Source organism: Pinus tabuliformis, chromosome 8, assembly GCF_031772625.1.
Source record: "Pinus tabuliformis cultivar Carrire ecotype Pingquan chromosome 8, CPIR1, whole genome shotgun sequence".
Lineage (NCBI taxonomy): Eukaryota > Viridiplantae > Streptophyta > Pinopsida > Pinales > Pinaceae > Pinus > Pinus tabuliformis.
In genome coordinates this window covers 1,849,545,337-1,849,562,825 of record NC_142294.1, presented here as the reverse complement: position 1 = coordinate 1,849,562,825, position 17,489 = coordinate 1,849,545,337, and positions in this window count along the sequence as shown.

Below are 17,489 nucleotides of genomic sequence, written 5' to 3'. Positions count from 1 at the left end.
TGTCTATGGAAGCCAAGAAGATCTTCGCTGAGGCCTCCACTTCAGGGAGCCAAAAAAAATGCAAGAAATCAATGCGCCTACATAGGTTGATTCCTCTGTACTCACTACATTCTTGGAGACCTGCATAAAACTATTGCGCAATAGAAAAGACATGGAAGGCCTGCAGGAATTAATAACTAAATGTGCCAGCAAAGAGAAAGCCCCTGATGGACACTGGGTGGTGAGACAAGTTGGCAAACATAAGGCATGAACAGGGTGTGAGATGAGGCTCACCACGAAGATAGGTGATTATGAGATGGATCGGGTCATTTTTGATCTAGGGTCCAATGCAAACGTATTATCGAAACAAACATGGGAGAGGATGGGGAGACCTATGCTGCAGTGGTCTCTGATTCAGCTTAGAATGGCGAACCAACAAAACATCATCCCCATGGGATGACTATATGGAGTAACAGTTGATATAGAAGGTGTGAGCACGATGGGTGACTTTCAAGTTATAGAAATTGTTGACGATAGTAATCCCTACACTGTTCTCTTGGGAATCGACTGGGCTATTGATATGAATGGAGTCATCAATTTGAAGAAGAGGAAAATGTCATTTGAAGAAGTCGCTTCGGGTTATAGTGCCACTGGATCCCATGGAATGGGCGCACTATACTAAACTAGTCTACAATTATGGAGAAAGTGACGATGAATTGGGTCATATGAACAAGATAATAGCACGGGATCAGGATTGGATCAATCTAACGGCAGATGGATGGATTGCATGGGACCAGGAGTTTTCCTACACCTCTGATTCAGACAAAGAGTTAGAGAATTGTCAGAATCGATTTCACAAAGTGTCCACATTGTGATGCAACATGATGATGAAGTCATTGTGCTGTGTTTCATCGGAGGTAAGGAAATTACCTTATTATGATGGTTTATCCAATGTAGATTTTTTTTTGAAAGAATGATCACCGCTTCGAAGCATTAGAGTTGGAACTACGTGCTATGCCAGCACGATGTGGGGTACACATAAGGATAGTTTTGATGTATGGCGAGATTACTGAAGAATGATGAGGTCACGGTTTGGGTGTGCTAACACCAGAATGACTGAGAAATATAATGGAAGGGACGATCCACACGATCACCTAGTGAAATGAACTAAAGCATGGGGAATAGAACCATAGCTAGAGTGGGTACACATATTTTTCAATACCTTGGATACAATTCCCATGAATTGGTATCTAGAAACAAAGCTCCACCATGGCACCATGGATTGGGATGTATTGAGGGAAGGGTTCTTATTATCCTTCAGCTTTGAAGATGGCTTCACAAGCATCGATGAAGCACTATAAGAGATTAAGGCAGTTATCTTTAGAATGCCAAAGGAACCTATGGAATGGGTCCAACCAGACTAGAGAACCCAGTTGTGCCATGTGTTAGAATGCTATAATATAACTGGTGAAGAGAAAGATGAAGACCCAAGAAACATTAATATTCCAGAGGGAGAAGGGCATCGCGAAGTTGAAGGCCCTCAAATAGAGAACCCGGACATGTCCACACCTTTGAAGACAAAGCGAGTAAACATTGGCACTAAAGAAGAACCAAATTTCGCGAAAATTGGAGATTATTGGGATGACACTATTGTGGATAAAGTTGTTGAGTTACTCTGCGAATACCAAGATTTCTTCCCCACTAAGTTTTAAGATTTGAAGGGCATAGTTGGTGATTTGGGCGTTACAAAGATCACTTTGAAACCAGACCCAAAGCCTATTAAACATAGACTGTATCGCCTCAATCCTAATACAAGGAGAAGGTTCGCCAAGAGATGGATAGAATGCTGACGGCAGACATCCTAGAACCTATTGAAGAATTTGATTAGGTGAGCCTGATGGAGGTTCAGGAGAAGAAACAAAAAGGTGAAATAATGATTTGAGTAGATCTCTGGAAGCTTAGCGATGTGTGTGTTATGTTATCACCAAAATAAGGGTTTACATTGTTCTTATTCATGGTCTTAGATAAGTGTCAAGTCACCCTATGTTTTAAGGGGTAGGTGATAGGTTAGGAGTCTCAAAGGTCTCATTTTTAATATCCAAATGAAGTCCAACAACCTTATTCCATGTTTCATGAGTCTTACATTCTTTTTAGAAACTTATAGCTCAAACCATTTTGAAAATTTTTGGAATTAGCCCCGAAACCACGTTTTCGTAGCGTAGACAGTGTAAAATGTCTATTTTGTGCTACAAAAACGTTTCTCTTTTTGTAGCGCTTTTCCCTACACGCTATGAAAGCGTAGATTCGTAGAACAGTGTTGTCAAAACATCAATTCGTTAAGATTTCATTAAATTTTCATTATTAGGTGTCAGCTAGGAGTCAATCCTTAAGCATGCTGCCATCCAAAACTCATTATTTCGAAATTAGGGGTCATCATGATAGATAATTTCAAATTTGAAAGGGCTGGCTAAGTTTCTCATTGTAGTTTGCATGCAAAACCTAAAACATAATCATTTTTCGAACTGTAAGATTTTGGTAATTTCTTACCAAGTTTTCTCTCATCCATAAGCAAGTGAGGTTGACCACCATAGGAAAGCGAGGCCAGTTTGTTACAAGAATTCAGAAGGAAAGATGAGAGAGGAGAAGAAAAGGCACAGGTCTGGTCACTGTTTAAGAACAAAGCCTGAAAGCACCGAGGTCTTAGTTAGAGATAAATCAGTTGTAGAAGCCTTCAAGTAAGAAGGATGCTGGAAGTTTTGTAAAGAATTTCAGGGAGGACATACTCAGGTCACAAAGGAGTATGCACTACATTTCACTGGCTCAAGCACAAAGGTTGGAATCCTGAACTTGCAAATTTCTCCAGAGGTCATAGCTTTGGTGACAGATATTCCTAGGGGGCAAGATATATGGTTCAAAAACTTCAGATTCAACATGGAAACATGTAAGGTGTTTCTAAAGCCAGAGTTTGCAGAAACAGACTTAACCAAGGTAGTTCCCAGAAACTACATCAAGGACAGCTATACCAACATGCTCTTCAACATTCAACTTTATTTTACCTGTGAAGGCAGATATCAAAAGGTTTATTCATATCATTTTAAACTCCTGTTACATTTTACTGGTATGATTTCTTTAGATTTCCCTTACTTTTTATATCGAAGTGTAGCTAAGATGGCAGATAAAGTACAGTTGAAATCTTAGGGATGTGAAACTTCCCTGTTTCATCATGGTCTAATTAAACTGATAGTTCTACATGAACTCAAAAGGATCAACAAAGAATGCTCTTTGTTTTTGTTTTTATGTGACTTTGGAGTAGAAAATCTAGGTGTAGACATTAGCCCTAGGGTTAAAAGAACTCCATCAGTAGAAACCAGAAAGTCTGTAATGTCTAGGGAAAAAATATTTGTTAAGTTGAAACCTAGGAATCAGGTGAAAGAGCAAGTAAGAAAAACACCAATAGTTATTCTTGAAACTCCTAAATCTACAAAGGAAAAGATATCTAAGGTTAAAGGAATGACACAAGAACAGTCAACTAACAAACCAGTTCAAAGGAGATTGACTAGAAGTCAAATTGCAAAGGAGAAAGGTAAATCAGTGATCTTGGGAGAAAGTTCAGGTTTGAAGGGTGATTTAAATGATATTTTAAAAGCCATTGATATTGCAGAATCCCATTTGGTGCAGGCAGATGTCATAGAATTTGATCAAGGAAAGTCGAAGAAAATGAAACCCTCCAAGAAACTGGAATTTGAGGATGATGTTACAGCATTTGTTTTCAAACCGAGAAAGCCCTTAACCAGGTAATCCAAAAAGATGCAAGAGTCCAATATTGAGTTAGGGAGAACAGAAGAATCCTTTGTTGTTCAAGAAGAGTTGATAGAATTTCCATCTCCAAGACCTAAAGGTGACAAAAACAGAGTTTTATCCACTCAAACAGAAAAAGCCAGTTACGAAGAAATGGAAGAAAGTTTAAGAACTGCTAATAATGAAATTGCTAGACTAAGAGTGAGGGAAAGAAGGCATGCTGCTGAAAGGACAAATTTCAAAAGGATAAAGGTCCTCTGGGGAGTTGAAAAAGTTTGCAAACCAGAAATAGTCAACAGTGAAACTTAGTACTTTACCTGGACTGTTCCCGCAATCAAAGAAGCCAGATTTGTAAGGAGCATTAATGCTCAACTGAGAGATAATGATAGGAGATTGAAGAGAAAAATTGAAGACCTAGAAATACAGTTAACAAAATCTAGAAAAAAGGCTACAACAATAATGAAATAGGGTGATGAAAAAGGGCAATGAAGGATATATCTTAAAACAGTTTTGGCATACAAAAAGAAGGATAAATGTGAAGAAGAACATCTTGTAAGGGTAACTTGTTTTTATTTTTGGTTGATCATATCCGTCTTCATGGAATTTTAAAAACTCCCAAACTATATATTTTTGAAGACCGTGTTGAAAAAGAGCATACACAACAGTTTCGTAGCGCGCTATGAAACTGCTGAAGGTGACCATTTAGCACTTTATAGATGCATTTCGGAGGTAAGGTCTGATAAATTTCAAGTTTTGATGTTGCTGGTAAACATATGAGGATCATAGATGAATTTTTAGATGGCAGTGTTGCAGAAAGAATGGTTCAAAGAAGTATTTCATAAGTGATATAAAAGTTGCGCTACAAAACTGTTGTGTGTGCTCTTTTTTCTATTTTTAGTAGTCAACGTCCAAGGGGGTGACTGAGCAATCGAAAACTCACTTTTGAAAACTGAAAGAGGTTTTTCTTCCTAACATACATAACTACAAAAAATTCTCTCAATTTCTTTAAATTTATTATGAGGTGGGATAAATTAATGACCCAACTTGCGCTACAAAACTACTGAAAGTCATTGAGAGAAAAACTTTGTTTTCTGGTTTTAGTAGTTCACTTCATGATCAGTTTTTGCTCAAATGAAAAAGTATTTTAGAGTTCTGAAAGAGGTGTCTCTTTATAGAATATCCATATAAAATAACCTCTCTCACTTTCCTCAAAAGTGTTACCAGTTGAGAGAAACAAGGTTTTCTATGAAGCCATATTTTCAGAAATCAGAATTTTCTAGTTTTACACATGTTGTTCAAAGACAATTTCTGGACAATTAGATCACAGATTAGCATGGTTGGTAACAATGTTGGAGGCATCATAAAGGATGAAGACATGGATTATCAGCTGTCAAAGAATGTATTCAAGTCTTAGATAAGGTTGTTGAGACATGTTTTAGGAATTTCACTCCTATTTGTATTAGGACTCCTAAAAGACAATTAGCTGTCAACTTGTAATTAAGAGTTTGTTTTACGAGTAGATAGGTGTCAATTTTAGAAATTCGAATTCTCCTAAGGATGGATCATAGAATCCAATCTTGTAAATACTCTATATGAAGCATGAGGTCGGATTCCTCAAGGTGGGCATTTTGATTAGCAAAAGAAAGTTGTGTTATTGTAAGAAACTGTGGTTTTTCAAACTTAATACAAAGAATAGTTTGACTACTCAAGATTCACAAGGGGTTTATGTGTTTGATGTTCTTAGGGACCTTTTCAATTAGTTATTTGCAGTGGTATGAGCTTGTGATACTTAGAATTCATTGGAAAATGCTCTAACTTCCTTCACATGCTTGTGAACTGTGTTGATTCACTGTGTTACTGTTTTACTTATAAACCTAAACTCCATGTGCATTGACTTCCATGTTTTTTTGATCATGTTGTTTGTTGAAGACTATCTTCACTTCATAGCCCAATAGATGTTTTCTAATATTTGATTCAACCAGTCAACCAGTTATACATTTGTCCATTTTTGTTCCTAGAGTTAGCCATCTAATCATTAATCAAAAATCTTAAACCTATTGAGAGAGCCCTTTCAGGTTGAGGAGGCTAAGCCTCAACCAAAAGATTGGTTTGAAAGAGTTACTTAGAGTCTACTTGATCAGCAGCCTATCAGGGTCAGATTTTGTGATAACATTTTGGTGTGTCTGCTAGGAGCCTGAAGATTATTCATTCCTGAAATCAAGAAGCTAAACCTCTGAAGGCAGCAAGAGTTCAGAATGTTTCTCGAGGCTACAATCTACCTTGGTGGCTCCATATATTTTCAAAGATTTAAATGTGGCTTTGAGAAGGAGATACACACGGAGCAATCCTGATCCAAATCCACCTACCATTGGAGACAATCCAAACATTGTTTCAAGAGTCAGTGAAAGATTTTTAGAAATATCAGGTACTCCATCTTATTCGAAATCTTTTCTCTCTAAATTCTCAAGAAGTCCTGAAGACAAAAAAGTTGATGATAAAATTAATGAAGTGTTTTTTATATCAAAAAATGAAAAGGAACTTGTTGATATTATCTTAGACCTGCAAAAGAGAGGAATTGACACTTCAACCCTAATAACCCAAGAAGACAAAGAAGAGTTTTGGGAAATTGTTACCTCTGAGCTATTGTTAGAAAAAGAGTCTCTAGATAAATTGAAAGTTGGTTTACCTCTTCCAAATTGGAGTTCATTTGTTAGTGGTTTATAGAAGCCAAGTAGTCCTCCTCATATCAGTTCTTCATCTTCTGTTCCTGTTATTCCTATAACTATTGTTCCTTCTTTAATCATGGTTGCACTTGCTAGGTATGCTCCACTTGTGCTCCCTGCTATTTTGCATGATCTTCCTAGTAAATATGCTGCTAGGATCCCTACCTAGGGTAGTGATGAAGAAATTATAGCGGAAGAATATGTAGATAGATTTAATGATTTTGTTGATAGAGAAGAAGTCGATGATGAAGATGTGAAGTTAAGACATTTTGCACAGAGCTTTATTGGTGAAGTTAGAAAATGGTTTAAAGCTCTTACACCAGGAAGAATTCGAAATTGGGTTGATTTGAAGATGATTTTTTAAGGAAATTGGGAAACAAAACTAATCTAGTTCAAGAACTTACTGAATATAACAGCCTTAGAAGGGCATCTGATGAAACTGTTCAAAATTTTTCAAAGAGATTCAATAAAGTGTTTAACTCAATTCTAGCTCGTTTGAAACCTCCAGAAGCCCTAGCACAAATGAGATATGCTGAAGCATTTGATTATGACTTTTCTCTCTTGTTGAGAGAAAGAGAATCTCCTACACTTGTTGAAATGCAGAGTGATGCAGTAAAGGTAGAGGTAAACATGATAGTTGCTAAAAAGTCAAAAATGGGAAAAACTAAATTGAAAGAAGAAGAAAAACCTTCCTCATCAACTTCTGAAGATAAGTTAGACTCAATGATGAAAACCATGGAGAAGTTGATGGATAGGTTAGCTCTTGGAAACACTTCTGCTCCTCCTGTGCAACATGAACCTCAATTTAGAAACCCTCAATTCAAGAGACCTCAAAACCAACAAAGACCAAGAGAAAATAGAAATCAGCAACCTGATCCTCCAGTGAGACCTCCTTTTTAGCAAAATTTGGTTGATGAAGAAGATGATCATGAAATTCCTGAAGAATCTATCCATTGTCTTGACGAAGAGTTGTCAAGAATTTCCTTAACTAAAGAAGAGCACGATGAGTCATATTTGGCCAATCAAGGGGAAGAGCCTTCAAATTATTTTAAAGGGTATCAACATGCCATCTTTGAAATGAAAAAACAATACGATTATTGCAAATAAAGCACGACCTAAGAAATACGCTCCAAAGGTTGCTGAACCCAAGAATGATACCCCAAAGATTATTGAAGGTAAGAAAGACACTCTGCTGGGTAAAAAGGACACTCAACTTCCTCCTCCTACCAAAGAAGCTGAAAAATATGTTTTTGTTTTCAACCTTGAGAATGAAATTTCAAAGATTAAAATATCAGTCCCTTTTAGTGAGATTCTCAAGGTAAATAAATATAGAAGAAGGATTGTTGAGATGTTGAATTCACAACCATAAGCTGCTGATATTTTAAATGTCGAAGAAGATAATCCTACTATATATTTGGGTCCAAGGTTAGAATATGATCAAAATGAGGAGTTTCCTCCTTTCTATGTAAGCATTAGTATTCATGATATGACTTTACATAATGCTATGTTGGGTGGCTTCTCATAATCTCATGCCCAAAGTAATTATGGAAAGGTTAGGGTTACAGGTAACAAGACCATCTAAGGATTTATTCTCTTTTGACTCAAAAAGAGTTCAATGTATTGGTTTAATCAAAGATGTTGTTGTTGGTCTAACACAAATCCTAGCAAAGACAATTGTTATGGACATTATTGTGGCTGATATCCTGCCAAAGTTTGGGATGTTGCTATAAAGATCATGGGCAACAAAAATTAAAGGCACAATGCAGATGGACCTTACTTATGCCACAATTCTTGTTTTTGGTGAACAAAGGAGATTGTATCAGGAGACTAGAATGGCTTATATGGTAAACAACAAAGATAAACCTCAGAATTTTCCTATTTATTCATTTGATACTGAACTTGGATCTGCCATTCTTTTCAATGAGTCAGTTGATAGTGGTCTGGAAGAAATGAAAGAAAAAATCAGCACTCAAAAAACTAGCAAATAAATAATAAAGAGATGGAGGGATGGTGGTCATTATACTTCGATGGATCAATAGGAAAAGAAGGTGTAGGAGTAGGAATTTGGATTACAAGTCCAAGTGATGAGAGTAAGTTTTACTCTTGCAAACTGAATTTTTATTGCACAAATAACATGGCTGAATATGAATCTTTGATTTTGGGTCTAGATGTTTTGATAAGAATGAAGGCTCATAATATTTCTGTTTTTGGAGATTCTGAATTGGTTATTAGACAAGTTGAAGGTGTTTATCAAACAAAGGATGTAAGAATGAGAGCATACAGAAATCTAGTTTTAGACATGTTGGAGAATTTTCAAGCCTATTCTTTCATTGTCAAAACTAGAGACCAAAATTCCATTGTTGATTCTCTTGCTGTTTCGGCGAGTCTTTTTGTCATTCCTATTCATTCTTCTGAGAAATATGAGATTGAAGCTCATCATAGACCAGTTATACCAGAAAATATCATAAATTGGCAAGTTTTTGAAGATGATCAACAGGTAAAGAATTTTATTGAGCTGAAAGAAGAATTTGAAAGTACTCAAGTAGATCAACAAAACATGCTTGTTGAGTCTAAAGAAAATCTGAAGTATTGAAATTAAAGAATAATTCAATACCAAAGGGTCTTATTCCTCTTGAGAATCTTTTTGATCAAAATGATGTGTTCAAGTCACCAAAGATACAAGTTGATGAAGAGGAAGTAGAAAGTTGTAATCTAGGTACATCAACTTTGCCTAAGATGATCAAAATTTCAAAGTTTCTTTTAGTTGATATGAAATTCAAATATATTGAGATGATGAAGAGGTTTGTTGATGTTTTTACTTGGAGTTATGCTGACTTAAAATAGAATGATCCTTCCATTATTCAACATACTATTCCTATTAAAGAAAATGAGAAACCTTTCAAACAGAAGTTGAGAAGAATTAATCCCCTTCTTATGCCATTGATTGAAAAGGAGATTAAAAAGCTTTTTGATGCTAAAATCATTGTCTCAATCAGATTCTCAAATTGGATTCCAAATTTGGTACCGCTTAGAAAGAGGAGTGGAGAAATAAGAATTTGTGTTGATTTCAGGAATTTGAATAAGGCTTCACTAAAGGACAACTATCCTCTTGCCAAGATGGATTCAATTCTACAAAATATTGTTGTTTCACAAAGAATGTCTATGCTTGATGGCTTCTCAGGTTACAATTAGATTCTTGTGCATCCAGATGATCAGGATAAAACAACTTTCACAACACCATGGGGCACATTCATGTACGCCACGATGCCTTTTGGTCTCATGAATGCGGGAGCTACTTTTCAAAGAGTGATGGACATTGCTTTTTCTGAAGAAAAGGACAACACGGTGGTTGTTTATCTTGATGATATAATAGTCTATTCAAAGAAAGAGGAGGATCATCTGAAATACCTAGAAAAAATTCTACTGAAATGTAGAAGGTTTGGTATCTCTCTTAATCCTACTAAAAGCATCTTTGCTTTAACCACATGCAAATTACTTTGTCATATTATTTCTGAAGATGGAATTAGGATTGATCCTAACAGAGTTAATGCAATTCAAAAAGTAGATCTACCAAGAAGTAGGAAAGAGATTCAATCATTTCTTGGGAAAGTGAATTTTGTTAGACGTTTCATTCCTAACTTTGTTGAGATTGTTAAAGATATAACAAGGATGTTAAAGAAAGGAGTTGATATTAAATGGACAGCTAAAAACAAGATTTCTTTTGAGAAAATTAAAAAGGCACTCACACAAGCACCAATACTCATCAGTCCAGATTTCACAAAAGAATTTCTGATTTTTACATTTGCTTCTGAATATACAATTGTTGGAGTGTTACTTCAAAAGGAAAAGCAAGGTACTGAACATCCTATCTCTTTCTTTAGTAGAACATTAGCTAATTCTGAGCTGTAGTATAATATTCTAGAAAAACAGGCCTATGCTTTGGTGAAAGCTATTAAAGATTTCAGAATTTACACTCTACATTCTCACATTGTGGCATATGTTCCAAGTACTATGGTGAAAGACATTCTAACTCAGGTAGATCCTGATGGTAAGAGGGGAAAATGGATCGCAAAATTGCTGGAATATGATATAGACATCAAACCAACCAAATTGGTGAAGGGACAAGGGTTGGCGAAGTTAATGACTCAGTCAAACTTGGATTGTCTTGACATAAATTTGAATATAAAAATATCAGAAATTTCTGATTATGAAGAAGAATTGGTTCCAATTGATGAGAAATATCTTGTTTCAGATTGGTACAAAGATGTGGTATTTGTTTTACAACATCACAAAGCTCCCGCTGATCTAACAAAATCCAAAGCAAGGTTTGTGAAGTTGAAATCTTTGAGATATTTTATATTTGATAGAAATCTGTTTTGGAAAGATACAGGAGGAATTTCGCTGAATTGTTTACTTGAAGAGGAGGCTAAAAACGTCATTGAAGAATTCCATAAAGGTGATTGTGGAGGACACCATTATTGGAAAGCTACAACAAATAATATTCTAAGAGCGGGATATTTTTGGCCAACAATGCTTAAAGATATTTACAAAAGGGTTGTTGCATGTCATGAATGCCAAATTTTTGAAGGAAAAAGAAAACTTGTACCTCTGCCTTTGGTACCTATCTGTGTCGAAGCACCGTTCCAGCAGTGGGCGTTAGACTTTATTGGAGAAATACATCCATCATCATCAGGACAACATCAATGGATTCTCACAGCAACGGACTACTTCACCAAATGGTTAGAGGTGATCCCCACAAAGCAAGCTAATGATTCTGTAATTATTTATTTTCTAGACAATAATATATTGTCTCGTTTTGGCTGCCCCATGAAGATTATAATAGGTATTTCTTAAGCCTTCAAGTCTAAGAAAATGATCAATTTCTGTCATTAATACCATATCACTCTTGGACACTCTACAGCATACTATCTGCAAGGAAATGGTCTTGTTGAATCATCAAATAAGAGTATTGTAAGAATCATCAAAAAGGTATTGTAGGAGAACAAGAAAGCTTGGCACTTAAAGCTGAAGTATGCCTTATGGGCTGATAGGATATGTACAAAGAGATCAATTGGGACTTCACCATATGAATTAGTTTATGGTGCTGAAGCTGTTTTTCCGACATCACTTGGGGTACCGGTCATGAAATTAATTCAAGGACTTGAAGAAGAACCAAATGCCATACAGAGGAGGATAAACCAGCTGATAGCTTTGTAGGAAAAGAGGAATGAAGTCTATGACAACCATCAACATGCTCAAAATAGAATTAAAAATACATTTGATAGGAATATTAAAGAAGACAGTTTCCAAATACAAGACAAAGTGCTAAAATGGGAGGCCAAAATTGAGGAAAAGGGCAAGCATAGTAAGTTTTAGAATTTATGGAAGTGTCCTTTTAAGATTTTTGGCTTTCATGGGAACGACACGTATATATTTTAGGAAATTGATGGAGGATCATATGATGGAGGGCCTGTCAATGGCAGGTTCCTAAAGCATTATACTTGTTGAAGTTTTATCAATCACTCATGACATTGTATATATTCCATCTTTGTCAGTTTTTATTGCTAATAATGATAAGCTGAAACAAAGAACTTAAGCCTGAGTTGAAGGCCCAACAGTTTGAATAAGATGCTTGTATTTCTGTTCTACCAAAAAATGGATAGCACTGGAGCTATGAGTTCTTAGTGTGCCACAGGGGTACACTATCCCAAGTGGAGCCACTGTTATTACCAAAATAAGGGTTTACATTTTTCTTAGTCATGGTCTTAGATAAGTGTCAAGTCACCCTATGTTTTAAGGGGTAGGTGATAGGTTAGGAGTCTCAAAGGTCTCATTTTTCATATCCAAATAAAGTCCAACAACCTTATTCCATGTTTCATGAGTCTTACATTCTTTTTAGAAACTCATTGCTCAAACCATTTTGAAAATTCTTGGAATTAGCCCCGAAACCATGTTTTCATAGCGTAGACAGTGTAAAATGTCTATTTTGCACTACAAAAACGTTGCTCTTTTCATAGTGCTTTTCCCTACGTGCTACGAAAGCACGGATTCGTAGAACAGTCTTGTCAAAACATCAATCTGTTAAGATTCCGTTAAATTTTCATTATTAGGTGTTAGCTAGGAGTTAGTCCTTAAGCATGCCACCATCCAAAACTCATTATTTTGAAATTAGGGGTCATCATGATAGATAATTTCAAATTCGAAAGGGTTGGCTAAGTTTCTCATTGTAGTTTGCATGCAAACCCTCAAACAGAATCGTTTTCGAACTATAAGATTTTGGTAATTTCTTACCAAGTTTTCTCTCATCCATAATCAAGCGAGGCTGACCACCATAGGCAAGCAAGGATGATCAACAGAATTTCAAGTGAGGCCAGTTTGTTACAGGAATTCAGAAGGAAAGATGACAGAGGAGAAGGAAAGTCACAGGTCTGGTCATTATTTAAGAACAGAGCCTGAAAGCACCGAGGTCTTCATCAGAGGTAAATCAATTGTAGAAGCCTTCAAGAAAGAAGGATGTTGGAAGTTGTGTCAAAAAATTGCAGGGAGGACATACTGAGGTGACAAAGGATTTTGCACTACATTTCACAGGATCAAGCATAAAGGTCGGAATCCTGAACTTGCAAATTTCTCCAGAGGTCATAGCTTTGGTGATAGAGATTCCTAGGGGACAAGATATATGGTTCAAAAACTTCAGATTCAACATGGAACCATGTAAGGTGTTTCTAAATCCAGAGTTTGTAGAAACAGACTTAACCAAGGTAGTTCCCAGAAACTACATCAAGGACAGCTATGCCAACTTGCTCTTCAACATTCAACATTATTTTACCTATGAAGGTAGATATCAAAAGGTTTATTCATATCATTTTAAACTCCTGTTACATTTTACTGGTATGATTTCTTTAGATTTGCCTTACTTCTTATATGGAAGTGTAGCTAAGATGGCAAATAAAGTACAGTTGAAATCTCAAGGATGTGAAACTTCCCTGTTTCATCATGGTCTAATTAAATTGATATTTCTACATGAACTCAAAAGGATCAACAAATAATGGTCTCCGTTTTTGTTTTTATGTGACTTTGGAGCAAAAAATCAAGGTGTAGACATTAGCCCTAGGGTTAAAGGAACTCCATTAGCAGAAACCAGCAAGTCTATAATGTCCAGAGAAAAAAGATTTGTTAAGTTGAAACCTAGGAAGTAGGTGAAAGAGAAAGTAAGCAAAACACTAGTAGTTATTCTTGAAACTCTTAAATCTATAAAGGAAAAGATATCTGAGGTTAAAGGAATGACACAAGAATAGTAAACTAACAAACCAGTTTAAAGGAGATTGATTAGAAGTCAAATTGCAAAGGAGAAAGGTAAATAAATGATCTCGGGAGAAAGTTCAAGATTGAAGGGTGATTTAAATGATATTTTAAAAGCCATTGATATTGCAGAATCCCCTTTGGTACAGGCAGATGTCATAGAATTTGATCAAGGAAAGTCGAAGAAAATGAAACCCTCCAAGAAACTGGAATTTGAGGATGATGTTACAACATTTGTTTTCAAACCAAGAAAGCCCTTAACCAAGCAATCCAAAAAGATGCAAGAGTCTAATATTTAGTTAGGGAGAATATAAGAATCCTCCGTTGTTCAAGAAGAGTTGACAGACTTTCCATCTCCAAGACTTGAAGGTGACAAAAACAGAGTTTTTTCCACTCAAACAGAAAAAGCCAGTTACGAAGAAATGGAAGAACGGTTAAGAGCAAATAATAATGAAATTGCTAGACTAAGAGTGAGAGAAAGAAGGCATGCTGCTGAAAGGACAGATTTCAAAAGGATAAAGGCCCTCTGGGAAGTTGAAAAAGTTTCCAAACCCGAAATAGTCAATAGTGAAACTCAATACTTTACCTGGATTGTTCCTGCAATGAAAGAAGCCAAATTTGTAAGGAGGATTAATACTTAGCTGAGAGCTACTAACAGGAGATTGAAGAGATAGATTGAAGACCTAGAAATACAGTTAACAAAATCTGGAAAAAAGGCTACAGCAATAATGAAACAGGGTGATGAAAAAGGGCAGTGAAGGATATATCTTAAAACAGTTTTGGCATATAAAAAGAAGGACAGCTGTGAAGAAGAACATCTTATAAGGGTAAGTTGTTTTGATTTTTGGTTGATCATATCAGTCTTCATGGAATTTTGAAAACTCCCAAACTATATATTTTTGAAGGCCGTGTTGAAAAAGAGCATACACAGCAGTTTCGTAGTGCGCTACGAAACTGCTGAAGGTGACCATTTAGCACTTTATAGATGCATTTCAGAGGTAAGGTCTGATAAATTTCAAGTTTTGATGTTGCTAGTAGACATATGAGGATAATAGATGAAGTTCTAGGTGGTAGTGATGCAGAAAGAATGGTTCAAACAAGTATTTCATAAATGATATAAAAGTTGCACTACGAAACTATTGTGTGTGCTCTTTTTTTTGTTTTTAGTAGTCAACTTCCAAGGGGGTTCCTGAGAAATCGAAAACTCATTTTTGAAAAATGAAAGATTTTTTTCTTCCTACCATACTTAACTACAAAACCCTCTCTCAGTTTCTTTAAATTCATTATGAGGTGGGAGATATTGATGACCCAACTTGTGCTACAAAACTGCTGAAAGTGATTGAGAGAAAAACTCTGTTTTCTGGTTTTAGTAGTTCACTTCATGATTAGTTTCTGGACAAATGTAAAAGTATTTTAGAATTATGAAAGAAATTTATCTTCATAAAATATCAAGCTACAATAACCTCTCTCACTTTCCTCAAAAGTGTTACCAATTGAGAGAAACAAGGTTTTCTATGAAGCCATATTTTCAGAAATCAAAATTTTCCAGTTTTACACATGTTGTTCAAAGATAGTTTCTGGACAGTTAGGTCATGGATCAGCAGGGTTGGTAACAATGTTGGAGGCATCATAAAGGTCTAAGACATGGATTAGTAGCTTTCAAAGAATGTATTCAAGTCTTAGATAAGGTTTTTGAAACATGTTTTAGGAGTTTCACTCCTATTTATATTAGGACTCCTAAAAGACAGTTAGCTGTCAGCTTGTAATTAAGAGTTTGTTTAATGAGTAGATAGGTGTCAATTTTAGAAATTAGAATTCTCCTAAGGATGGATCATTGAATCCAAGGTTGTAAAGACTCTATATGAAGCATGAGGTTGAATTCCTCAAGGTGGGTATTTGATTAGCAAAAGAAAGTTCTGTTATTATAAGAAACTGTGGTTTTTCAAGTTTAATACAGAGATCAGTTTGGCTACTCAATATTCACAAGGGGTTTATGTGTTTGATGTTCTTATGGACTTTTTCAATTACTTATTTGCAGTGGTATGAGCTTGTGATACTTAGAATTCATTGGAAAATGCTCTAACTTCCTTCACATGCTTGTAAACTGTGTTGATTCACTGTGTTACTATTTTACTTATAAACCTAAACTCCAAGTGCCTTGACTTCCATGTTTTGCTGATCATGTTGTTTTGTTGAAGACTATATTGAATCCATAGCCCAATAGATGTTTTCTAATCTTTGATTCAACTAGTCAACCAGTTATACATTTTTCCATTTTTGTTCCTATAGTTAGCCATCTAATCATTAATAAAAAATCTTAAACCTATTGAGAGAGATCTCTCAAGTTGAGGAGGCTAAGCCTCAACCAAAAGATTGGTTTGAGAGAGTTACTCAGAGTATACTTCATCAGAAACCTATCAGGGTCATATTTTGTGATAACATGTTCATGACCCATTTCCAACATCGTTTACAGATGAAATGTTAAATAATGTTGGAGGGAAAGAGGTCTATTCCTTTATGGATAGGTTTTCTAGGTATCATTAGATCAAGATCACGCTAGAGGATAGGAGCAAAACGATCTTTGTGATGAAGTGGGGTTGTTTTCAGTATACTATGATGCCATTTGGACTCAAGAATGCACTTGCGATATTTTCTCGCGCAGTCATAGCAGCATTCAAAGAGTTCATTCATAAGTTTCTAAGTTTCTAAGAGTATACTTTGATGACTAGATGGTGTTTGGATTAGTGAAGTGCCATGTAGCAAGTCTGTGCCTGATGTTGGATACATGTCGCAGATACCAGATCACGCTGAATTTGAAAAAATGCATATTCTGTGTTCCTTTTGGGATCTTACGAGGTCATGTTGTGTGCAAGCAAGGATTAATGGTCGACCCCGCAAAGATTGTGGTAATTGTGAATTTGGAGGCCCCTAATAACATTAAGGAGCTTCATGTGACATTGGGACATATATGATACTAAAGAAAATTTATCAAAGCTTATGCTCAAATCACTACGCCCATGGAGAAACTGCTAAATAAGGATGCAACATTCTATTGGGACGAAGAATGCCAGCACAACTTAGATGTGTTGAAAGAAAAGATGGTCACTGTGGAGATCTTGGTATTCCCTGATTGGAAAATGGAGTTTCATGTACATGTGGATGCCTCTTGTATTGCGTTGGGTGTAGTGCTAATGCAGGCTAGTGAAGGAGAAATGGACCATCCTATAACCTTAGCGAGTAGGAAGTTATCAAAGGCTGAGAAAAATTATTCAATAATTGAGCGTGAAGGATTGGCCATGGTGTAAGAACTGCAAAAATTCAGAGGGTATTTTAAGATGTGCATAGAAGTTTTGTAGATGGTTTCTATTATTTTAGGAGTATGACTTTGAAGTCATTGTGAAGCTAGGGAGGTTAAATGCGGGACTTGACCATCTGTTGCAGATTGAAACATGAGAGGATCCTGATAATATGGAGGAAGGGTTTCCAGATGCACAGCTCTTTGCGGTGCGTGTAGCTGATGATCATTTTGTAGACATTATTCCCTTATTGAGTATGGGGATGGCACTGGAAGGCTACAAAAGCCAATGAAGAAGGAATTAGTAGTGCACATGACCTATTTTTGAGTCATTGTGGGACATTTATATAAGATGGGTGTAGATGAAATATTTCTTAGATATGTGCCAGAATTTG